This window comes from Balaenoptera musculus, chromosome 14, assembly GCF_009873245.2.
Source record: "Balaenoptera musculus isolate JJ_BM4_2016_0621 chromosome 14, mBalMus1.pri.v3, whole genome shotgun sequence".
NCBI lineage: Eukaryota > Metazoa > Chordata > Mammalia > Artiodactyla > Balaenopteridae > Balaenoptera > Balaenoptera musculus.
Window position 1 is genome coordinate 79,281,189 of NC_045798.1, and position 26,429 is coordinate 79,307,617.

Consider the following 26,429-nt stretch of genomic DNA (forward strand, 5'->3'; position numbering starts at 1 on the left):
ATTATGTTTGTAGAATGTCAGCTGGGAGATACTTTCCAAGATTTTAGCTAACAATGTTTTGGACTGATATTAAATTAATTAATTGATATTAATTGAATACCTAGGTCATTCATAAGCAAGATACAATACTGAAATATTTATTACTAACTCACATTTTAAGTTTATGTACATTAGCTTTTAACTTTTCTATATTACAAAGAAGTTCTATCTTCAGAACTTACTTTCTGTGCAATAGGGCCAGTCTGTTAATGAACATGTTCACTTTTGATGCTTTTAGAAATTGTTTAAGGAATAGTTTTTGCTGTAAAAACTTGTGTTTTTGTGTATTCATGAGTTCTTTTAAGTCTCCTAAAATGCTGATGTGTGCCAGAAGGTTCATAATGTCCATTTTATTGTTTTCTAGGTTTTTTTGTAAATAGAAGTTACTCTGATTAAAAGTTATAATTAGTATACATAAATGAAAATTGGAGCAATAATGGCAGAGAAGTGCTGTTCATATACAAGATAATGAGGTAGGTTTTTGTTTATTAAGGGAAAATATCAAGTTTTGACCTAAAGTGTCTGGCCATTCCAGAATGAGAAAGAGAAGCATGAAGAACAAAACCTGAATGGATGTAGAAAGTTGTAAGTTTGCACAGAGGAATTTAATTTGCTTTGAGATATAGTTGGTGCAAAAATGAGTCTGAGAAGAAGCGACAAGATATGTTACAATTTTGCCAAACTTCGAACTCAAGATTCAATGAAACAAAAATTAATTACATAGGCGTGAGTAAACGATGGGGGTTGAGTATAGTTTTTGTTTTCTTTTGAATATTCTTGTTGTTGCTTTAGTGTTCCATTTTCTGGATGTATTAAGAGTCCCTCTTTCTTTTTAAGCTATCTATAACCCAAAACAATTTAGTGAATTATTATTTTGTAAGCTAAAATGAAACATTTTAAAATGATTATTTTATGCGCCATCTGACCCTCCCATCCCAGAATTTGAAACTCTTATGAAAAAATTTTACTTTTCATGGCAATATAGTTACTTGCATAGATTCAGTAAGAAATTGTTCCCTTATTTATGAGGATGTAGTTGGAAAAATTTGTTTTGCAATCAAGGACTTGCTTGGAATGTCGTATTTAAGCATGATGCTCATTTAGTCAGATATGGCCAGAGACTTTTAAGTCAACTGAGGTTGAATTTACAGAGCAGTGCTCACAAAGCCCTCTAGGAAAACTGTACTGGTACCTGGCTTACAGGAATTCCAGCCTTAGAGGTCAGTAAGGAAGTTCACTTCCTGACAGACTTAGGAAACTTAGGATATTTTGGGGACTGAGAATTCACCTAAATGTATAGGTACTACAGGTAAAACCTGGTGGAGAGAGTCCTTGGCTTGGATTCTAGCCTCAGTACAGCTTATTAAGATGATTTTAAAATCTTTATCTGAGATTCCCTATGAAACTTACAGCAAAACAAACTAAAAAAAGGCCATGTGGTAAATTTACATTCTTCCTATAGCTGGGTAAATAATCAGTACAGATCTAATGAGAAGAGCCTTCGTTTGTGATTCAGAATAATCTCAATTTGAAATTATCATAGAATGAGGGGAAAACCTTAGGGGAAAAAAAATGTGTTTCCAAAAAGCACTGCATTTTCTGGATCATACAAGGCCATCCATGTCTGAGCTATTTTACCACTACTGTTTACGTACAACACATTTTTGGGTTATTCAATTCTAGAACTCTTCATGGTTTTTGAGCTATTTTACAACTCAGTAATTTTATGTCTATTCTTTGAATTCTCTTTTGAACTATTTATAATGTTTTCCTAGTTCCTTCACTGAATGAGTTAAATAAGATCATTTAACAAATGTTCATTTTTATATCTATAAGACAGTCATTTCAGCTTTTTTGAAAATTACCTTTAAATATGAATCTTTCTCTAATATTGTGTTATGGTTTTATATTTTCTTCCAGAATTAATAACATTTATATTATTGAATACCGATCTTTTTGTTTTCTTGCTGCTTATTTTCTATGTTTATTTATATTTTGTTTTCTAAATATATGTAAGTCATTTATTGAATAGTCTATGCTCCATATTTCATTATTTCCAAATACCTATACATAGAGTAATCTCTTTCTGGACCTTTTCTTCTGTAGAATTCTATTTCTGTAAATATGCCCACCACCAGACTGTTTTACTGTGTTTGTGTTACTTTATTTTTTATTCCTATAATTTTAGAGTAGTGTTTAATACATGGTATTTTAAGTAATCTGTTCCTTAAAGTTTATTCTTCTTTTTTAGAATCTTCTTATCTCTCCCCACACAGTTACTCTGCAGATGATCTTTAGAATCTGCTAGTGAAGGTTCATTTAAAAAACTCTATTGGGGGCTTCCCTGGTGGCGCAGTGGTTGAGAATCTGCCTGCCAATGCAGGCGACACGGGTTCGAGCCCTGGTCTGGGAGGATCCCACATGCCGCGGAGCAACTGGGCCCGTGAGCCACAACTGCTGAGCCTGCGCGTCTGGAGCCTGTGCCCCGCAACGGGAGGGGTCGCGGTGGTGAGGGGCCCGCGCACCGCGATGAGGAGTGGCCCCCGCTTGCCACAGCTAGAGAGAGCCCTCGCACAGAAACGAAGACCCAACACAGCCAAAAATAAATAAATAAATAAATAAATAAATAAAAACGCTATTGAATTTTTACAATGACTGATAAGGAAAGAAACTAAGAGGCATTAAAGCTTTTTTGTTGCAGTCTTCACTGAAAAGCTCTAAACAGACAAATTGTATCAAGAAAACAGTAACTTAGATGTTAGGTAAATTAAAACATATATTTTTGAAATTTTAATTGTAATTTATTGTACTGTACGGAATTGAAGCGCTTACTATATTGATTATCAATGTGGCAGATCTCATGCTATTTTTTTATATACTTATATGTTCATTATTTTTTAATGCACTCAGTTCAATATAAGGCAAAACACATTTTTAGAAATTAAGTTTAAATTTTTTTGTTTATTATAACAAAATAATAAAAATATTATTATACCCTACAATGAGATCTGAGGTCACAAAGTAGTACCTTAGTTACCTCACACAGACATGTTCTTGTTATTGTTTGTTTTTAATTTTTGGCCACCAAAAAATTAAAGAAAAGTGACAACTTTTAAAAATAGAGAGCTGTGAGACTTCCCTGGCAGTCCAGTGGTTAAGACTCCATGCTTGCAATGCAGGGGGCGCAGGTTCAATCCCTGGTCAGGGAACTAAGATCCCACATGCCCTGCAGTGCAGCCTAGATAGATAGATAGATAGATAGATAGATAGATAGATAGATAGATAGATAGATAGATAGATAAATAAAAATAGAGAGCTGTAATATAAAAATATACATTTTAGACTTCTTATTAAAAATGAAAGTATCTGGCAACACTGGGCCAGCCATACCAACATAAATGTTCAAATAAAAAGTAACAATCACATCTTAGCTAATAAAACTTTATTGGGCTTAAACACCTCACAATATAAAACACTTACTCTTCACTATTCCATTACCTTAGTGCACTAATACAGTATGATTGTATTTCCTACTCATATTGAAGAAAAAAGTGGGGCAGGCAGCTGTTGGAGGTGCCGATCATTGGAAAGTAATCAATTCCTCATTGAAGTAAGAGGAACCCTCTGACCCACAAGGCTTCCATCTCTTCAGCTATGTGGCATGTTAAGGAGTGAATTTGTCACATTTCTTTGCTCTGCCCCATGCTTGCTCTTGATCATTTAGAATCACATGTACTGTAAATAAGAATGGAGCTTTTGTTTCCTGTGCCGATTGCCAGCCACTTAGGTAAAATTTTACCCTAAGTTTACTCTTTATAGTTCTAATAGAAGCTAAGAGTCGTATGAACTTTGACCACTCAATCTGCTATGTTAGAACTGTCAAGTTTTGATATCGTGTAGCTTATTACTCATTTGAACATATACGTAGAACGAAGTAGGTAGAAATTCAAAAACTATAACTCAGACATGCAAAAGAGTTAGATTGCTCCCAGCTTCCCTATGGCAACAACCTCCAAGCAGAGCATACCTGGGGCCTTCCCTCTTTTCACTGTAAAGCTTTCTCACTCCCCTGTCTAACTTTGAGTCTCTGCCAAAGGCAAGTGATGATGGCTGACTTTCTTGCTAGAGCAAGGAAATTTCCTCTTGTCTGTTCTCTTTTGGGTCATCTTTGCAGATTTCTGTAATACCTCATAGATTGCATTAGTGCTCCTGTGTCATGCAGCAGATTCCCCTCAGAGCTCCAAACTGAAAATAAGGATCTAGCTCCTTCTACTTTCCCCTCAATCTGTTTGAAATTCTTAGCATCTCTTACTCCATGACATGGAGTTTCATCTTAAGAACCAGTCATTACCATAACCCGGATCTTACCTCTCCTGGGTCTCCCCACCACCTGCTTAAACATTGTTTTCATAGGAGAGTTGAAGAAAAGCTGCTTTGATTCATCCTGTGTCCTGCCACCACCTGACTGATTGTGTACATGTGACAGCACTTTATTTTAAGCTTGCTGCAGGAAGCAAGACTTCTAATAAATTTAATTCAAACATTTCCTTCAGCTGGAAAGTTTTTATAGAAAAAAAGAAGGTGACCTGATAATATTTTTTTGATGAAGTATAAGAAAGGAAATGTCTGGTTAAAGGTAATTAGGCTCTTCACAAGACTGCAAGTTAGCTTTCTGGGCAAATCCAACTCAACATAAAGGAACTTGATCTCATGGATTCTTTTAGAAATTGCTCAAACGTTCTCCTTAAAAAAGGTTGTTAATTCTATCAAACAACTAAGTTCTGCTCCAGACCGCTTCTTCACGAGCTGACAATTTTTTTTCATTTTCTTTTGAAATCATTTTTTTTTTAAAGCTCTAGCATGTTAGAGTACATAATTACACTGTTTCCCCATTCAAAAAAGCTTTTTACTATGGACTTAAGAGAAATCTCTAATTTGACAATCAAGGTTAAGTAATTATTTCTGTTAGGTGGCATTCACCCTCCCCTTCATTTACGCAGTAAATTTCAGCCCCTTGGTCTATACTTAGTTATAGACCAAGCCTATACTAGGCTTGGTCTATAACGAGCAAGTATAGCCTCTTGGTCTATACTTGCTAGTACAGCAAAAAACTGTAACAGGGGGTTGTGTGTAGGGATGGAGGAGGTAATGGCACCCAAGTCTGGTCGGGGGGAGTCACAGGTCTAGAGCCTGGGAGGGCTGTGCTGCGGTCTGGACTCCACATCTATAGGCTGGAGGCTGGGCTCTGCGATCATCCCTTCAGGTGAGGCCCCAGACTGTACTTCCTAGCTGGATGGTGTAGCGGGTCTGACTCTGCATTAGGCAGGGCCGCAGACAAGGCCACACCTCTGCACCAGCCTCCGGCTGCGCTTTGGGGCCAGTCAGGGCTCCAGATGTGGTCCCAAGCTGGGCGGGGCTGCAGGCTTGGCTCTGCGCAGTCCTCTGCCTGTGCTCTGCTGTCGGAAGAGGTTGCTGGCTAGGTCCCTTGGTCAGGTGAGGCCACAGGCTCAGCTCCACAACTGGGTGAGGTCACTGGCCAGGTCCTCTGCCTGAGAAGGGATGCAGAATGTGAGCAGAAATCGGGCGGGGCCGAAGGCTGGTCTCCGCAACCAGGCGGTACCATAGGGTGGGCCGGGAGGCTGCCTGGGTGAATAGTCATTCAGTCTCCCTGCTCAAGTCGCGCCAGAAGTTACACTCTACAGTTGGGCGAGGCCACTGGCTAGACGCTCTGCCTTCTGGGGGCTGTAGGATGGGCTCCAGGGCTGCCCAGGGTCTCTGGCCAGGCTTCCTGGTCAGATGGGGCCGGAGGTTGTGCTCAGCAGCTGGGCGATCCCCGCCCGGCTGGAACTGCAGACTGGGCCCTGTGGCAGGTACGGCCCATTGGCTGGGTGTGCAAAGCCGGCCAAACTGCCAACCCAGCTCCCCGGCCAGATGCGGCCACTGGCTTGGCTCTGCGAATGGGCAGAGTCACCGGCTGGGACCCGTGCTCGCTGCCAGCAGCGCAGGAACAGGGTCCACGGCGCCCCCGCGCCGGCGGCTGCAAGCCCCGCCCCTCCATCTCCCCGCTGTTCCGGTCCCGCCTTTTCCGCCCGTGGTCCCCAGCAGCAGAGACCCTAGTGGGTCTCCCGGGAAGCGTCCAGAAACGCTGAGGAAGCTGGGGATTCGCCTTGGACTCTGTTTTGCACCGGAGACCAGGTAGGCAGGGGTACCCTCTAAGGGCAGCGCCGGACCGGCCTCTGGGAGGGGGACTGGCGTCAACCGCTCCTTTTGGTGAAACCGCTCCTTTCACGCTTCTAACAGTGTTTCTTGGTGTTTGTGGTACAAAGAGATGCTTCAGCCTCACCCCCAGGTTCTGGGCATTTCACAAGGGCACCTCCTTTGTGTCTCATTGCTGTCTGGCCTTTCTGTGAGGAGGGCTTATGTCGGGGGCCACCTGTGCTGCCATCTTGCTGAGGTCACGAGCTCAGGTTGCTTTTCCAAAGCTCCTCCCACCATATTTAATAACTATTTTTATAGGAAAATAAAATCTATTTTTATAGGAAAAAATCTTGAATTTTAACATTTTTAATAGTGAGATACTTTCTTCAGAAATTTCATGGCCAAGACATAACTTGGTCTAGATATCCGTTCTCTCAGTGCAGTATAAGTTAATGATAGTAGTTTCCACAATTTCCCGCTGGTTTATTTTATTGAAATTCAGAAACATATTCTCAAGTGTTTGTTGGTTTTCTTACTGGAAATGAGCCTCTTGCTCCTAACCGTTTCATTCACTCGGGGTTTACGTATTATGTCTTGTTTGAAAAACCTGTAGGGTAAGGTTCTTGAACAGGTGAATCTCGAACAGAGTTTGAGACATTACCAAACATGCTTCTATGACAGTTTGATTTGATTTTCATGAGAATCTGCAATTGATAATTCAGATTTTTTTTTCAGTTGGCAGACAGGGAAAGAAGGAGTAGTTATATTTAATTAATAGATGTAGTGACACTGATAACTCAGGTAAGGTCAATAAAATATTGAAGAAACCAGTTGATTTTCTGCAGTTGCAATGCTTTTTGAAAGCTATTTACAAATATTGTGGAATGAATTCAAGCCAATCTACTTCCCATTTTACGTTGTGTCTCACTGCCTGAGCCGTTCACCATCTGTGCCTTGATTTCTCAATTACATGCTCTAGAATTCTATTTTTTACATGTTTCCGTACGAATAAAAAAGGCATTTTTACATCAATAAAAAGGGAGAATTTCTAATTTTCTGGTTAGTTTTTTTAGCAGAATTGGAGAAATAAGTATTCAAAGCAACAATATATGGCACTTACACATTTATCACAAGTATAAATAGTTAAGTCAATTTCATGATTCACACTGGCCCAAACTTATCAGACTCCAAAATCCCTGGAGCTAACTGAAGCAGCCCTCTTCTTAAAGCATGAAACCCATTACAGTAATCACAATAAGTGGTCACATACATGAGGATATACATTGCACTTTTTAATAGTTCTGCTTGTTAGAATTATTCTACTTTGATAATGAGTTGAGATTTTCCCTCTCAGGAACCCTTCCATACCCTTGATATGCACTGTGCCCACAATTTTGCAAGATGAGTTTTATTACTCTATTTGCAAATGAGATGCTAAAATTCAGAAATATTGATTTTCTTTTTCAGGCTCACAGAACTAGTAAACAGCAGAGCTAAAATTCCCATCCCACTCTGCTTCACTCCATATTTTCTTCACTTTCTTGGTTCTCTGATCATATTTCCCTGGGTGAATTTCTATGCCTTGAGCTAAGAGTGGCACAAGAGAAATACAGAAGGCACTTGTTGGGAAGACAATACCAAGTATGTATTTATAGCTTACCTGTGTAGGGCCTAGTTTGAATACAGTTATTTCTAGAATTGCCATATGCAGTTCCCTAATATATCTCTCCTGACGACCACTAATAAATCAAAAATTAACTTTGGAGCTTTTCTTCAGATTGAACTGATGAGACAATTAGAATAGAAAGCTGAATAGTTGTTACCTAATGCATATTTCCAGATAATAAAAGCAAAACACAAGTTAAATTACTAGGTGATTTAAAAGGTTATTTTATGCTGTATGGACTTAGCCTTTGATTCATTTTCTGAAGTACAAAGGATGAGATATGGTCTTATCTGTATATCGAACATTTATCAACTTTCATTCGTTACTGCTACCATTCTTAACTGAGTATAAAAGAATAAACTACTGAGGTATGTTAAGTAAACGAGGCTGCCAAATAGATGTCAATAAATAATCTCGATAAGACTTGCAATTTTTAATTAGTTCAATCAGCACTCGTGGAGAACATAATTATCACAAAATACTTTCTTCTGAAGAATGTCCCATGTTTAAACATACTTCTGAAAAATACCTTACAGGCCATTTTTATTTAAATGTAGACTTTTCTTCCTCTTAAGAACAATTTCTAAAGCAAAAAAACACGTGTAATATAAATACTTTGAAATGAAGTAAAAATATTCTAACATTCAGTGCACTTTTTAAAAAATGTCCTTCAAGGAAAGTTTCTGCCAGACATTACCAAGAGTGTCTTATAAGTTTAGATAATCGTTTCAGTTACAGAGGTAAAATAGCTCATAAGTCTCTAATTATGTAGTATTTTCCCTATAGCACACATAAGTTGCTAAAGCTTTCATTTGGTGGGTCATGTTGCATACTTCAAAAGTTAAGCAGTCTTTATAATGCCTCCCATGCACAGACCAACTGGGGATGCTATACCCAGAAAACTCTCAAAAGTCAATATGAAACAGTGATTAGATTATCAGCCATCTAATTTAAACTCATAAAATAGGATAATGTCTTCAACTGTGTATTATAATAACATCCAATGAAACATTTGTTGAATATTTTCTATGCAGGAGTCATTTCCCCTTTATTGCTATTTAATGTAACAGTCTTCTGAGGTAGGCATTATGATTAGCTCAGTTTTATAGATGAGGGAACTGGCATACAGAAAGGTTGCCTGACTTAACTATAGTCTCAATGTTAAAAAGTAGTGGAACTGAACTTCACAGCCAGGCTGTACTGCTACAGAGCCTGAACAATTACCCACAACATAGACAGCCTGTTGGTTGATTGCCTACATGTCTATTTAACTCATTAACTGCATACCCTGAATGTTGATCACCTTGTTATATCATCATTTAAGCAGATACCGAATGGTAAATCTCACTATTCTAAACGGGGAAATGCTAATATTGCCAGTAATTGAGTTTTACTCACTTATTAATAGTAATGTTCATAGTAAGACTACAAGTGATTTCAATTACAACTAATGCTAAAATGTCTCTTAGTATTTATTATTTTGTGTCATGAAGATCTTTCAATACACAACAGATATAATCTTAAAATTGTACCTTTGAAGAAAAATCTATAGCAATATTATTGTCATTGTAAAATTACTAGAATTATGTTGAATTACTTAAGAGCTCACTTCATGGAAAAATACTAATGGCGTGGTTATGCATTATTCATGAAGAATTCATATTCCCATAAACGAAATTCCTCATTCTGTGAACTATATGTATCTTGCCATTTCAGTAATATCGTAAAACATATAAGCATAAAAAATTCTCCATCCTTCCCATCCCCATTCAGTGCAAGCGAACTTAGAAATATGGAGAAAATTTAAATCACTCATAAAATTTGCCCATATTTTCTTTACAGGTATGTTTAAAACTTTACCTCTATTTTAGGAAAAAAATGTCCCTAAGTTTGGAATCAGATATCCTAGAGATAAAACTATGTTTTACAACTAAAATCTGGGTAGTTTCACAGGAATTTCCTGACACCTTCAGATAATGAAATAATCTTTTAGATATTTAATAAGAATTAAGGAAAATACTGTGAATGGCAATAGCGCTGGTCAGTAGTAGACATATAAGAAGTATGTTCTGAAAGAAAACATAATTTTAATTAGGTATAATCATACTGTAGAAATAGAAAATATTCTAGTTTAAAACTTCATGTTTTTACTCATTTGTATAAAACTTTCCTCAATACTTTGATATTGAAAAATTGTCAGGTATCATGACAGGCACAGAGGATATAATTATAAATAATTAGTTGTATTATGAGCACATTTTGGATAAGTATTTGATCTACACGTTTATAAAATCAGTAATGTTAATATTCTTAAAAAGGAAAAATATCAAGAAAGCTTAAAGAATGGAGACTAATATAATGGAGACCATTCATATAACCATAATAAAATCTAAATATAAAATTTCTTATTAACACTTGGAATGTTCTTTTCTCTTTGAAAATTGTCAATGCATAACATATTATCTTTTCCACTATTTAGTTTATAGATTACTTATAATTTAATAACGTGCCTTTTTTACTTTACATGACAGCTTAAGCATTTTCCATGTCATTGAAGATTCTTCAGAAACACGATTCTTAATGGTAGTTTAAATATAGGAATAAATGAATAGAAAGCAATACTGTGTTCATGGATTGAAAGGCTCAGCATAGTAAAGATGTCAATTTTCCCCTAATAGATATGCTGATTTAATGTAATTTCTATCAAAATCTTAGCAAGATGTTTTTTTCAATATAGACAAAATTATTCTAAAACAGTGTGGAAAGACAGAAGAACTATAATAGTTTAAACAATTTTAAAAAAGAATAATAACGTGGACGGAATCAGTCTACTCAGTTTCAAGATTTATTACATAGCTACCATAATCAAGACGTGGTTTTGGCACAGGTGTAGACAAAAAATCAATAATAAAAAGTAGAATAGAAAATCCAGAAATAGACCCACGCAGATATGCTCAATTGATTTTTGACAAAGGTGCAAAAGCAGTTCAATTGAATAAGACTTTTCAGCAAATGGTGCTGGAACAATTGGACATCCATAGGCAGAAAAAAAGAAGCAGGAGCTAAGTCTCACACTTTATACAAAAAGAAATTTAAAATAAATTATGGATTTAAATGTAACCATAAACTATTAAACTTTTAGGGAAAAAAAGCTTGAGAAAATCTTCAGAATTTAGGGGTAGGCCAAAAATTATTTAGGTTTGACACCAAAAACACTATCTTTAGAGGGAAAACTAGGTAAATTAGACTTCATCAAAGTTAAAAATTTGCTTTAAAAAATATTCCATGAGGAGATTGAAATGACAAGCTACAGACTAGAAGGGAATTATTCACAAATTACATATCTGACAAAGAACTAGAATCTAGAATATATGAAAAATCTCAAAACTTAACAGTAAAAACACAATCTAATTAGAACATGAGCCAAATATACGAAGAGATATTTTACCAGATATGCATATGGCAAATAAGCACATGAAAACACGTTCAACACCATTAGCCATTTGGGAAGTGTAAATTAAAAGCACAATGAGATGTCACCACACACTTAACAAAATGGCAAAAAAAAAAAAAAATTATGACATCAGTTGCCAGTGAAGATGCAGGGAAACTTGGCCATTCATACATTGCTAGTGGGAATGCAATAGAGTATTTATAATTAATAACATGCCTTTTTTACTTAACATGACACCTCCACCCTGAAAAATAATTTGACAGTTAAAAAAAATAACTAAACGTGTAACTACTACCATATGACCTGGCAGTCCCCTCCTGGACATTTATTCCAAGAACTGAAGGTTTATGTTCACAGAAAAATACCTGTAAATGAATATTTAGAGCAGCTTTATTCATAATAGCCAAAAACTGAAAACAATCCAGTTGTCCTTCAACAAGTACGTGATTACACAAACTGTCGTACATCCATACCATGGAATACTGCTCTGCAATAAAAAGGAATGAATTGTTGGTATACATAAAAAAGTGGATGAATCTCCAGAGAACCACACTGAGTGAAAAAAAAGACCAATGCCAAAAGGTTACCCACTGTGTGATTCCATTCATATAACATTCTTGAAGTGACAAAAATTATAAAGGTGGAGAAGAGATTAGTGGTTGTTGTGTTTGAAAATGGCTGACAGGAAGGAAGTAGATGTGGCTATCAAAGTTCAGCACTTTTATAGGGATCCCTGTGATCACAGAAATGTTCTATATTTTGACTGTATCAGTGTCAGTATCATGGTTGTGATATTGTACTATTGTTTTTCAAGAAGTTACCGTTGGAAGACACTGGGTAAATGATACGGAGGATCTCACTCTATTTTTTTCTTACAACTGCATGTGTCTCTACAATTATCTCAAACTCAAATGCTTAATTTAAAAATATTTTTCTATCCTATGGCACTTCCTTGGTGGTCCAGTGGGTAAGACTCTGTGCTCCCAATTCAGGGAGCCCGGGTTCTATCTCTGGTCTGGGAGCTATATCCCACATGCATACCGCAACTAAGAGTTTGCATGCCGCAGCTAAGAAGTCCACATGCCACAACTAAACTTGCCACAGTGAAGATCCCGTGTGCCGAAACTAATACCCAGCGCGGCCAAAATAAATAAAAATTAAAAAAATAAAAATATTTTTCTATTCTAATCTGTTTATTTCTGATGAACTTTAGGTTTTTTGGGTTTTGATTAGTATTTTATTTCGTTAAGCCTATAAATTAATTTGGGAAGGTTTCCTTTCTTTACAATAATCAGTCCTCCTTTCACAGGTTTTACATATTTTTTCTTCAAGTTATTGTTGGTGACTATTTAATGAGACATTATTTGTAATTAGAATGCTGCTTGGATCATAGTTAACCATCAATAAATTATCAATTGTTATCTGACATAAAATAAGCACATGGTAATAAGTCATATAAAAATGTAACAGACTTTAATAATATAGGATTTTCCTACCAAATAGAAAACATTAAAAAAAAAAACAGCTTTATTTAGCTATAATTGATATGCCAAAAACAGTGGAAGCCTTTGACGGTGACTGGGATGGGCAGAGCTGCGCTTTGGTTTTCACAGCTGCATTTTGTTCTTGGTTGCTGATTCTAAGATAGCATGACTGACTTAGTAGATGACTCACTCACAGGGTAGCTGTGAGTTGAGAAATTTTAATGACAAAAATGCTTGAATGGAAGTGACTGGTTTGTAGTCTATCATTGCCATTTATTTAACTATGTGTCCTTAGACAAATTATTTGGACTCGCTTTATTGTGGTTCCTAATTTGTAAAGCAAAAAGTTGGGGTGAATTGATCTTTTGAATTGCCTTGGATTTTGGAAGACTGTAATCCCACGAGAATTGACTTTATGGGTACTTTGCATCCCCAGTGCATTCATCACCTCGGGTTGATAAACATCCCAGTTTAGCAGTCTCCTTAGCATTACGTGGTTCCCAATGCAAATCACTGGACTGTAAGACATTTTCCAAGGATCAATGCTTCCAGCAGTCACCTGGGAGGCACTGTGAGATATTTTACATGTTCCTTGAGCACAGATTATCTGTCTTGCTCATTCTTATGTGTTCTAAAGATTTGGTTCTTAATCTCAGAGGAAGAAGAGGGCATTGGCTTTTAATTTGGCAAGAATTTCCCACAACTACCTCATAAGTTTATCTTTTTTGCAGACTTGTAAAACAAATCTTGGTCTGCCTACTGGAGTGAGCCATACATGTAATTATCATCTAGCAGGTGTGTTGAAATAGACAAAAATATTTTGAACCACTGCCTAAAGTAGATAATGCAGTATCATTTAGAGACTAGATAATCAAAATGTTATTGAATCAAAGTAAAATACCGCCTTTATATTAAACTTGGTAATTCTCAATATAATTTCGTTTGTCCAAAGATTCGCTTTAGTTATAGAATAGAGCTTACTGGAGCATTTTTTTCCTCTCACAGTATTGACTGGAATTAAAAACAAAACTATAAAAATAAAGGATGTCTTTCAGCCTTGTTACTGAAATGTATAGGCGAGTCATAGTCTGTAGTATAATGTAAAGATGTGACGACAAGAGATTCCATATTTTCTGTGATATTTGCTAAGAGCATTCTCACATATTATTTATATCAAATATGTATGACTAATCAATTATTGAGAAATTATTAAACAAGATCCCAACCCATCATTTACTATAGTAACTGCAATGAACATATCCTTCTCCGTTATTCATACTGATTTCTTCTAGAGATGCTGACAAGGGCACCATTTTGTCAAGAATGAATATTATAAAAAATTTTAAAAGCTGAAAGTTCACAACAATTGATCAAAGAATAGTACAGAACAAAATACTTTTCTACTCAAAAAATATTTAAAAAGCCTTATTGATGCCATTTGAGGTTTCTTAGAATAAAGAAAAACTAGTTTTAAAATTGACTGCCAAATTGCAGAACTTTTAAACAACCAAAAATCTATTCACAGTATTCCTAGTGTGTTTAAACACTGCTTGATACAATTTAGTGCAGCATGATGTGGGCCAGCTGAAACCAATCCCCAGGGGACATACCTTAGTAGGCTATTTTACCTAGAGCATATCTTCATGACAAAGACTGGAAGACAAAGATTGAGAAAATAGTGCATGTAGTGACGATGTGATAACAAAAAGTAGTGTGTGCTCAATGATTTGAGTTTTATTTTGCAGACAACATTTCAGTGTTGTGGTTTGGTCGATTTTTTTTTAACCTGGTCTTTTTCTCTCTACCCTACCCTAACCATGGATATATACCTATTCTCTTTTTGTATTTGAACTATATAGTGACAGTTCTTACATTGAGTCATTAAACCATTGGGAATTTTTTAGGGGAATTGTGTGAAATGGAGATCAAATTTATTTGTTTCTAATTGTTTTAACACCATTTACAGAATAGTCTGTTTTCATCTTTTGTTTTTCAATGCTGTTAAGGCTTATTGGGTATGCTTGGAGGCCCCAAAGCAGTAACTATCAACCATGTCTTCCCCGTAGACTCAGCTGAGAAGCTTTTGAGCTTCCTATGCTTGAGCTTCATCTCTAAAAAGTCCAAGTTGATTGGTCTGGGGCAAGGCCCAGGTGTTGACATTTTAATCACCCAGATTATCCAAAGTGTTAGCAGGTGGAGCCCTGCTAGAGGGTTTAACTGCTGGAGTCTGAAGCAGGTTCTGTCTTATGCTAATTGTGACATTGGGAGTTACTTCATATCTCTGTGCCTCAGTTTCTTCACCCAGAAAATCAGAGTATTAATAGTTCCTAACACAGGGAGATTCTTTAAGAATTGCATGGTAAAATGCAGAAGTGATTAGATGTAATGAGGAAAGTGGTTGTGAAGAAAAATATGTAGATGTCCCAGAGGAAATGACACAGGAGAAAATTTCCCATTAAAATAATTCAGAGATATTTCGTGACACTGAAAATGCAAAGAATAAAATGTTGGAAGTTGATCCAAACTTAGAGGAGATTTGTCTCACTTCATATCCTAAGTTACATAATCAGAAGGCTAGCACTGTTCAAACTACTCTTAATAAGTTTTTTACAAGGACATAAAACACTTTAATTCTCAACGTATCTAATGTTTTTCTTTAAGGTGTACTAAATATATATTATTTTTATTATTTTTGTTAATTTCCCTGTACACTGATAACCAACAATAAGAGTATGTTTAATGTTTTCACAAAACATTTCATTGGTTATGGGACCAATCATAACTTTTTTCCCCTTAACAATTAAGATCACTTTGTATTTTGAGTATACTATTGGAAATCATTAAAAATATATTTATTCAAATCTTTTTTGAAATTATTCTTCAGATGTGAATAGAAAGAAAGGAAGGAATGAAAGATCATCTTATTTTTTGCAATTATGTCATCTTGTACTGATAATGGTAGCCCTTCTAATTATGAATTAATTTAGAATATTATATAGTACTAGGAATCTTTCTAAGCATTTCTGTTTACATCTAAAAATGCCATTTGGATTTGTTTGTTTGTGTGTGTGTGTGTGTGTATTTAAGATTATATAATCTGACCTACATTCTATTTTTCTTACTGTCACAGAGGGTTTTTTTTTTTTGAGTGATAATTTTTTATCCAGCAACAATTTTTATTGCTTTATTTTAAGCAATAAATATTCTAATATGCCAAACATTTCTCTAAGAGATCTGCTTATATTAACTAATTGAATCTACATAACAATTCTCTAAAATAGATATAGTTTAGATCCTACTTTAAAAACAGAGAAATTCAGCCATAGAACAGTTAAATAATTTCCCCAAGTTCACACAGCTAGAAAATAGAGGAGCCAGAATTTGAAACAAAATAGTATAATTCCAGAGTCAATATCTTCTTAGTCTAGCTGCCTTCCAAACTTATTAAAAATACTAAATATTGAATGCTAAACTCAATTCAGGCAACCTAGTCTATAAATCAACATTTATATTCAACAAAGGTTTTTAATAATGATCAAATAAAGTTATTATTATTCTCCTTATTGTAAAAATTCTAAGTCACATTATTTATTCTCCTATAGCTATCTCTTTGTATTAAAAACTCATAGTATTCTGATTTCTTTATAGTGTACCATGATTTAGGGTAAACCATTTCTTGATAATTTAGCTAATAGGTAGATGTTGGAGCTGAAAAATGGTCAGAGTTACAGAAATTCTGTTTCAGAGTCTCACTCTCATTCTGCCAGGGGCAAACATCTGTTGATACCTGTCATCACTGGTATCAGTCATGTTGTTAATTTTTCCTTGTTTTAGTATTCCCCAAGGTCATCATTGATCACAGGATGCCCATTACAATTTGGTTCTGATGCTCTGTGTGATGATCTTTTGTTTCATTTGTTCTTCTTTATTAGGATCATAAGGGTGTTGACATTCAGTTGGTGTTTCACCAGGCAACTGGCCTGCTAGTTCTTATCTGTCACAATGTCATCATGAAAACTTTTAATTTGCCCAAGTCATGATGCCCTACATAGTAAAAAGAAGCAAATTAGGACACATTATAAAAATAAATTAAAAAAAACACAAAGAGAGAGAGAGAGACAGAGAGGATTCAGTTGAGCTGTAAAAAATACTATGCCTAAAGTACAGAGGCCCATTGTATATATCATGATAGTCATTATAACTAACTGCTGCAGCTCAAGGTTATTAAATATTTACCTCCATGATGCTTACATATCTATTCAAAATGTGCAACCCCCAAAGTGAGTTTCTTGCTCCACTTTGTCATAACTGTCCATGAGAAAATGGTGCATTTAAGTTTTAAAAATTTTATCTCTATAGAATGTTTAAGCATGCCTTCTGTTCAAGAATGTCAACTAATTTTGACCAGAATATGCATTAGTACTATCGTTAATTATTATCATGTATTTGAATATAGATCAATCAAATAAAATCAAAACCTAAAGTTTTCTATCAAGTTTTTATAGTCAATTAGAATTTACAACATGATTTGAAGCAAAAAAATTAACAAGATTCTGTAAATAATACCTAAAATGTCATGAGATTTGTATGACTCTAAAACATTGCAAGACTGGTATTTTAATTTATTTTCAGGTTTCAAGGAAAAGAAAAATAAACCTTTAAATTTAAATGGGGGGCGGGGCTTTTTTCAGCCATGATAGAATAATAGGAATCAATTTATATTCCTATCTAAAACAACTAAAAATAACACCAAAAAAATCAATGATTTTCCTACATTAGACATCAGAGAAGGCAGAAAAGTGGTCCCTGAGAGAGAAGAAACAAATGACTTGTGCCTTATGATTGCCCAGGGCTGCTGCCCAGATAGAGGCATGAGATTGACATGCAGGAAGGGAGCACTCAGGCCAAGTCTGGCAACTTTCCTGAGTTGAGGAGAGGTACCTTAGAATCTAGTGGGGTCAGAAGGATGTAATCCACGGAGTAGAGTACTAAAGGGAACAGAGAAGCATGGAAAGAAACTTCTTGAAAAGGGCAGAGGGTCCACCTCTAGTTTTCAGCTGACTACTGATCAACAAAGGAGTATATGAGAACTCTTGAGGCCAGAAAAGAAAAAACTGAAAGAAGCAGAGGAAACAATTCCAGGAAGAGTTCATGTCCCCACTGGCCAAAGTGGAAAATCTTATAACCCACAGGGTTTCACAGAGAGTTCTTAGAAAGATATTGCCTCTATAGGGAGTCAAAATAGCCCTAGACTAAAAGTTGCTGTGTTCCCACATGCAAAGCCTAAAAACAAACTGTTTCCAAGCAAGTTAGTTTTGCCCCAGAGCAAATTCAAGAACATTTATAGGAATATAAAATTATGCAACACTCAAAAAGGCAAAATTTGCAATCTTTAGCATCTAATAAAAAATTTCCTAGCATAGAAGAGAGGCAGAAATATGACATATATAAGCAGAAAAATCAATGATTTAGAAATCACTGAGAAATTACACAGATGATAGAAATAGTAAACAAGGCTTTAAAAACATTTATTATAACTATCATATATGTTCAAGAAGGTAGAGAAAAGATAGAGCATGTTAAGTAGAGGTATGAAATATATTTTAAAATAAAAAAATTAAACCTCTAGAGGTGAAAAATACAAAGTCTAAGATAAAAAAATACACTAAATAAGATTAAGTAGACACTACCAAAAGGTGAAAAAAAATTACTAAACTTGTAAAGAACATATCCAAATTAAAACACAGAAAAAAACCCACAGAAATAAAAAGATATAAAACATCAATAAGCTGTAGGAAAACTTCAGGAGGCCTACTTATATGTAATTGGAGTCTCTGAAAAGTGGGGTGCAAAATAAAGGAATACTGGATGAAATTTTTCTAAGTCAGATTAGAGCTACAAGCTGTTGGGAAAGGCAGACATGTGCAGCTTGCTCAGCCCTAGCTTGGCTGCATGAGAGTGTGCCTTGGGCCTGAAATATCTTCTAACATGGAAGGTAGGAGCCCTCATAGCCTGTGCTGGGCATATTGCCTTGTTTGGGAATATCTTTCCCTGTTCCAGGTTTGACGTATACTTCTTTGTTTTGCTTAAATAATGTGTCGTATGGCACCTGGCCAACGCTGCTGCTTTATCTGCTCCTGGTGGGGAAGGAATGGCATCCTTTGCCTGCAGCACAAGAGGGGTGCATGCAGACCATCTCCTTGCCTTGGCTGTGGGGTGACACCTGTTGGACGTGGGGGACCGACACTCACTGTAGAAGCTGATGTTGCTCTGTCTCTTCTCGATGTGAGTGAAGTGTTGTTCCATCCAGTGCCTGTATGATTTGTGTCTTTCATGGTGAGTCTGCTACCTGCAAACCAAGCAGCGGGTAGATATCCTGGCACTGCTGCTCCTGGTGGCAGGCAGCAGGAATTACTTGCTTGACATAACCCAATAGATCTAAGATGCCCAATAAGCAAAAGGAAGGAAGGAAGGGAAGGAGGGAGGGAGAGAGAAAGAAATGAAGGAGAGAGAAGAAAGGAAGGAAGGGAGAAAGGGAAAGAGAAATAAAGAGAAAAAGAAAGAAAAAAGGAAAGTAAGTTACATAATCAACTTGCTTAAAATCAGTGATAAAGAGAATATCTTGAAAGTAACTGGATAGAGGTGGGGTGGGGTGGATATTATGTACAGGAGAACAAAAATAAAAGGGACAGCAGACTTCCTAATGGACACAATGTAAGCAAGAAAACAGAGGAGCAACATTAATGTACTGAAAGAGCACATCTTTCAACATAAAAGGTATACCAAGCAAACTTATCTTTTTAAAAAAAGGTGAAATAAAGACTTTATCATATATTAAAAAGCTGAAAAAGTCAGAATCAGTGACATGCTCTACAACAAATGTTAAAGGTAGACCTTTAGGTATAAGGAAATGTTACCAGAGGTAATATGCAGTTTGTAAATATGTAGAAGTAAGATATATATCATAGTGCAAAAGACTGGGAGAGGGGGAAATGGAGGTATACTGTTGTAAGGTTTTATACTATGTGTGATGTGGTGTAATATTACTTGAATGTAGACAATGATAAATTAGAAATATATACTATAAATACCAAAGCAATTGCTCAAAAAAGTATGGAGTAATAGATAATTAGCCAATGCCAGATACAATAAAATCATGAATTACTCAGTCAAAAAGAAGGAAGAAAAGAGAACTAAGAACAAGTAAATAAGTGGAAAATAAATAGCAAGATGGTGAATTTAGACCCATCCCTATCAATAATCATATTAAATGTAAATGGTCAAAATGTATTAATTAAAAATGAGAGATAATAAGATCACACAAAAAACCAAGATCCAACTATACGCTGCCTTGAACACCAACAACAAAAGCAAACAAACAAAAAACCTCAAAAGACTTTAACTATAAGCACATGTATAGGTAAATATAAATATAAAATAACATATTGGGTTAAATAACCCAATATGTTAAGTAACACTAATCAAATGAAATTGGAGTCACTCCATTAGTATCTGTGGTTGACAGACCTTTGAGTTGCCCTGTGATCCTCACCCCCTGATGTTTGCATCCTGTATAATTTCCTCCCTATGAGTGTAGGCAGGACCTGTAACTTGCCTTGACAAACAGAAAATGTCAGACATGAAGGAATTTTGCAGATGTAATTAATCATTATGACTTTGAGGTAACTGAAAGGATGACCTTCCTGGGTGGGTCTGACTCATCAGTGGAAGTACAAAGCCCTACCTGCAGAGAGAGACTCCCCGTGAAGGCTTGATGAAATGAGTGGCCATGCGGGAGAAGTTTGCATGACAAGAAACTGTTGGCAGCCTCCTGGACACAAAGATAGCCTCTAGCTTACACTAAGCAAAATGCCAGAAACTAGTCATACTGTTGCAGGGAAATAAATTCTGCCAACAACCTGAATGACCTTGGGAACGGATTCTCTCCTAGTTAAGCCTCCAGATGGAACCCATTCTAGCCAACATCTTGGACTATGAACAAAGCAGCCAGATAAGCTATGCCTGGACGGCTGACACAAGGAAACTGTGAAATAATAAGTGAATGTTGTATTAAGTCAATAAAATTGTGGTCAATTGTTATGCATGATTAGAAAACTAATACAATATCAGACAAAGTATATTTCAGAGCAAAGATATTATCAGAGACAAAGAAGTTTATTTCATAATAATTAAGTGGTCAATTCAGCAAGAATACATAAAAATCCTAACCATTTAACATCTTAATAACAGAGCTTCAAAATACATTAGGCAAAAACTGATAGAACTGAAAGGAAAAATTGAAAAACACATAATTCTAGTTAGAGATTTTACCCAAAAGAAATGAAAGCATATGTCCATACAAAGACTTGTACATAAATGTTCATAGCAACTTTATTTGTAATAACCAAAAACTGGTAACAATTCCAATGGCCATAAACACATGAATGTATCAGGAAACTGTGGTGTATCTCTACGATGGAATTCCACTCAGTAATAAAAGGGAATAAACTATGAATTCATGCAGCAACATGGATGATCACAAAGTAATTATCCTGAATGAAAATAAAAGCAGAAAAGTGTATAGTATAGTTCCGTTTAAAAAAAAAAAGGACATCTAAAATTCTAGAAAATGCAAAATAATTTGTAGTTACAGAAAGTAGATCAGTAGTTGGTTGGCATGAACTGGAAGTGTCGGGGAGAATGGGAGGGAGAGGCCAGAAAGAGTCATGAGGAACTCTGGGAGGAGATGAGTATGTCCATTACCATAGTTTTGTCAGTGGCTTCATGGGTATATACATGTTCAGAACTATCAAATCATATACTTTAAATATGTGTGGTTTATTGCATATCAGTTACACCTCCATTAATCTATAAAAGTTTAAATTGGGATAAGTTTCATTGTAAAATCAGAGTGTACTTGTAAAGAATTGATTTATACCTTTCTAATAAAATTACTGTAATGTACTTATAACTTGTCCACTATATTGTAGTTTGGGGAAGAAAATTGAAAATAGGAAAAATAAAACCAAAATAAAAAAAATCTAAATAAATTAAATAACAGATAGAATTTTCTGTACAATTAATAGTTCAATAGAGTCTTTTTTTTAAACATCTTTATTGGAGTATAACTGCTTTACAATGGTGTGTTAGTTTCTGCTTTATAACAAAGTGAATCAGTTATACATATACATATATCTCCATATCTATTCCATCTTGGGTCTCCCTCCCTCCCACCCTCCCTATCCCACCCTTCTAGGTGGTCACAAAGCACCGAGCTGATCTCCCTGTGCTATGCGGCTGCTTCCCACTAGCTATCTATTTTACGTTTGGTAGTGTATACATGTCCATGCCACTCTTTCCCTTTGTCCCATCTTACCCTTCCCCTTCCCTGTATCCTCAAGTTCATTCTCTAGTAGGTCTACGTCTTTATTCCCGTCTTGCCCCTAGGTTCTTCATGACTATTTTTTTTTGTTTGTTTTTTAGATTCCATATATATGTGTTAGCATACGGTATTTGTTTTTCTCTCTCTGACTTACTTCACTCTGTATGACAGACTCTAGGTCCATCCACCTCACTACGAATAGTTCAATTTCATTTCTTTTTATTGCTGGGTAATATTCCATTGTATATATGTGCCACATCTTCTTTATCCATTCATCTGTTGATGGACACTTAGGTTGTTTCCATGTCCTGGCTATTGTAAATAGAGCTGCAATGAACATTGTGGTACATGACTCTTTTTGAATTATGGTTTTCTCAGGGTATATGCCCAGTAGTGGGATTGCTGGGTTGTATGGTAGTTCTATTTTTAGTTTTTTAAGGAACCTCCATACTGTTCTCCATAGTGGCTGTATCAATTTACATTCCCACCAACAGTGTATGAGGGTTCCCCTTTCTCCACACCCTCTCCAGCATTTATTGTTTGTAGATTTTTTGATGATGGCCATTCTGACTGGTGTGAGATGATATCGCATTGTAGTTTTGATTTGCATTTCTCTAATGATTAATGATGTTGAGCATTCTTTCCTGTGTTTGTTGGCAAGCTGTATATCTTCTTTGGAGAAATGTCTATCTAGGTCTGATCCTTTTTATTCTACTCTATTTTATGTATTTTATAGCACTTATTACCTTCTTTTATATTATATTATACATTTACTCATTTACCATGTTTATTGTTGTTTTTTCTCTCTCTCCATGTGTCTTGTTCACTGATGTCACTCAACCCCCACAAGCACAAACCAGCTCTTTAATTAAAGTTTGTCATATTGAATTGACTCAACTGTATTATCAGGAGAAACATAGAGCAAATCCTTCCCTGGTTATCAACCATCCTTCTAGAAGAGAGTTTTATATAACACAAAGTGGGGCAAAGAACCATTCATAGAATTTACGAGACTATCTTACACTCTATATTGTAACTGTGAATCCTTGAACAACTAATAAAATTAAATGAACCTTAGTTTTCTTAAACAGTAAAATGGCTAAGTGAGGTAAAATATGTGAAATAGTTAAAAAGCTAAATTAGATAGAAATATGTGGAATGCCCACCATAGCCCCTAGAAATGCACTGATAATTAATTAAAATATAGTTTTCTTTCATCCTTTCTCCTTTCTATTTTCTTTCAGGTTTTCAATTTCCTTGCCCTGGCTTTAAAGAACAAGTTTTGTCTTTGTTTATTTTTAATGCATATTTATTGCACACTTTGTCGTACTGGTTAGTATTCTGTTATAATGTCATGTATTTAGTGCCTGCAATGATCCTGAACTTTTAGCAGTAGTCTGTTAAGAATAACATAGACACCTCAAGAAGCAAATCGGTATTGGTCCAAATGTCACTCATTCACTGTTACACTTTAGGAGGCAAATTGAACTTTTTCTCTGCTAGAAGACTATGATTTATCATTAATAAGAGAAGATAACTTTAAAAAAATTAATGTAAAGATCTCCAAGTAATCTACATCAGTAAAAACAAACTTGATTTTAGAAATGATTGCTTTTGATAGACAGGCATAATTTGTTTCAATGTATGGATGAAGAAATCAAGGTTACATGAGCTATCTAGGTACAAAACTCAGTCAATCAATCAATCAGTCAATCAACATGAAAGTCATTCATGTTATTCTTCCCACTTAGTTCACTTTTCTGATACCCAGCAGGTGCTAACCCAAGCCTTGTCATATAACACTGTTATCAAATATTAACAGGAGGATTCTATCTCTCTGCCTTAAACAGAGTGTCTAATATCTTTGACTTCAGTTAACGTATCCATAAGGACTGCTAAAAGTGTTTTCATGTAGAATGCATTGAGATTCAGATGTATGGGAAACATTTAACTTTTATATGTATTTCTATATATATATATTTTACTATTTGAAGCATTTGTGGAAAGGTATCCCACTTGGCTGTATAACAAGCTCTTCCTTCTACTCTTTGAAAGTGTAAAATAGAGTAAAGGAATCCATCTTAAAGAGAAGTATGTTTGATGACTCTCTCCACCCCTTTTCCATCCAATCTTACCACGAACACTTTAAATAACAGAAGATGAAAGTGTGTGCCATATAAGTTAAAGATGTTTCATATGAGAAAAAAAGGTTATCTTCGATAACTCAGAAATATTCACATGTATTTCTGTCTATATTTCCCAGATCACAAAACTCAGTATTTCTTTTCTGTAATGTTTTCCACTTTGCAATAATTTTTTTCTCAAAACAAGATAAACCAAGCAAACATCAAAACAAATAGAAAAAAATTAAAAAGGAAATGCATTCAGGATAATATAGCATATATTCTTAAGGATTACTGCTACACTGAACCTAGCTCTAAGACTTAAAACTGAGAAAGAGTAGTATTCTCTCCAAGTACCAGAGACCAAAGAGATGATAATGTGAAGTGGCAACTGATCAACCTGTGACCCATAAGTAAATTAAAGAATGAGTATGAATTATTTAGTTCCTATTAGGTCCCACCTGAGAGTTATTTTCTATATCAGTGGATGAAAGAGAGACGTAAAGATGGACAGAAAAAAGAAAAGAACATTTTTTAGCACTTACCAAAGGCCAGGCAGTTGGCTATGAGGTTTTATATAATATTTTATTGGATTTAATTTTCTCAAATGACCCTGGGGGGTATAATTGGATCTATTTTTCTGATGCTTAAATATGAGGCTTGGCTCAGTTGAGTCTTTTTAGACTTTGTCAGGTCTTGACCTTGTTGGCATCGCTTGTAAGTGGCAACACATCAGTGGATGAGCCGAGAGAAAGGTATCTGGTGAATACTATGCAGTGGGAGGAAAATGAGGTTATAGTCAGGGCCTGGGATGCCTGATTTATTAACAGCATTCAAAATATGGTTGGTAAGTTGGCTGAAACGTTATATAAGACCTACAAAGCTTATTTATGGTGAAAGTCTTTAAAACCCTAAGAGGACAAGTTTTTGCCATAGAGTAATAATTTGAACATTAGCCAAGTCAAAATATATTGGATTTTCAGTTATTAAGGACTTTTGTTTGTTTCCCCATTCAGATTTAGATAAAATTATCTGACACAAAGTTTGGGAAAAGGAAAAATAGGTGATAACAGCTTAGATTCTACCAAAAATGCTGATTGGTACAGGAGGTCTAACAAGATGGGTGTCAGAAGTGCTTGGGGACCAATAAACCCTGCATGGTTGCTTTCCTTAGACAGGTGGCTGCAGAAGTCTTACATTATAAATTAAGGAAACAGTTGCAACTCACCTTTAAATGTCAGCGTTCCTGTCAGAGCCCTGACAAGGTGATCTGTGGCCCTGACTGTTTCAGCAACTGTTCGGAGGGACATTTTTAGTATCAGATACTTAGTTTAAACAAAATACATTCCACTGCCACTGAGTTGAAGCCTGGATTCTATTTCTTCCCTTGTGCCTGGCTTTACAAGTTGAGCATTTGTTTGGACAGAGAGGTTATGTTTTAGTGTAACATATAACTTGTGATTCAAGGCCAAACAATTAAAGGACTAATAACAGTGTAGAAGATACTGTGATTTGAGCCACAATCATTCAAATAGAAGTGCGATTCCTCCTAAGTGTTTCATCTTTGCTTTCATTTTATTAAGGAAATGAAACTTGCTATTACTTTACACATTCATACATATTTTGTACTTATACATGCCATGAACTTTCCTAGTGGATAAACAAATCTAGATACAAGTATACTGGATATTTTTGGTAGATCAGGCTCTCTTGGGTCTGACTTTTCATGTGTCTTTAGAAGTTAAAAAAAAAAAGAAAAGCATATTTTAAACTGGCTCTGCCCTGGAGAGGCTGCATAACTTTGAAACTTTATTTCCTCATCTGTAAAGTGATGATAACATCTAATGCGTTAAACTAGATTGACATATGTGAGCCTCACATATATGGGTATGTATTGAATCCTACTAACTAAATTACACATCTAGTATAAACATTACCAACTAAAGGGAACAATGCCTGAGAAGTACATAGCACACTGTCTGGCACCTAGAGGGTACTCAGTATGGCAGCAGTGATGATGATGATGATGATGATGATGATAAAGGTGATGGTGATTATTTTTATGATTATGTCAGCAGGCATT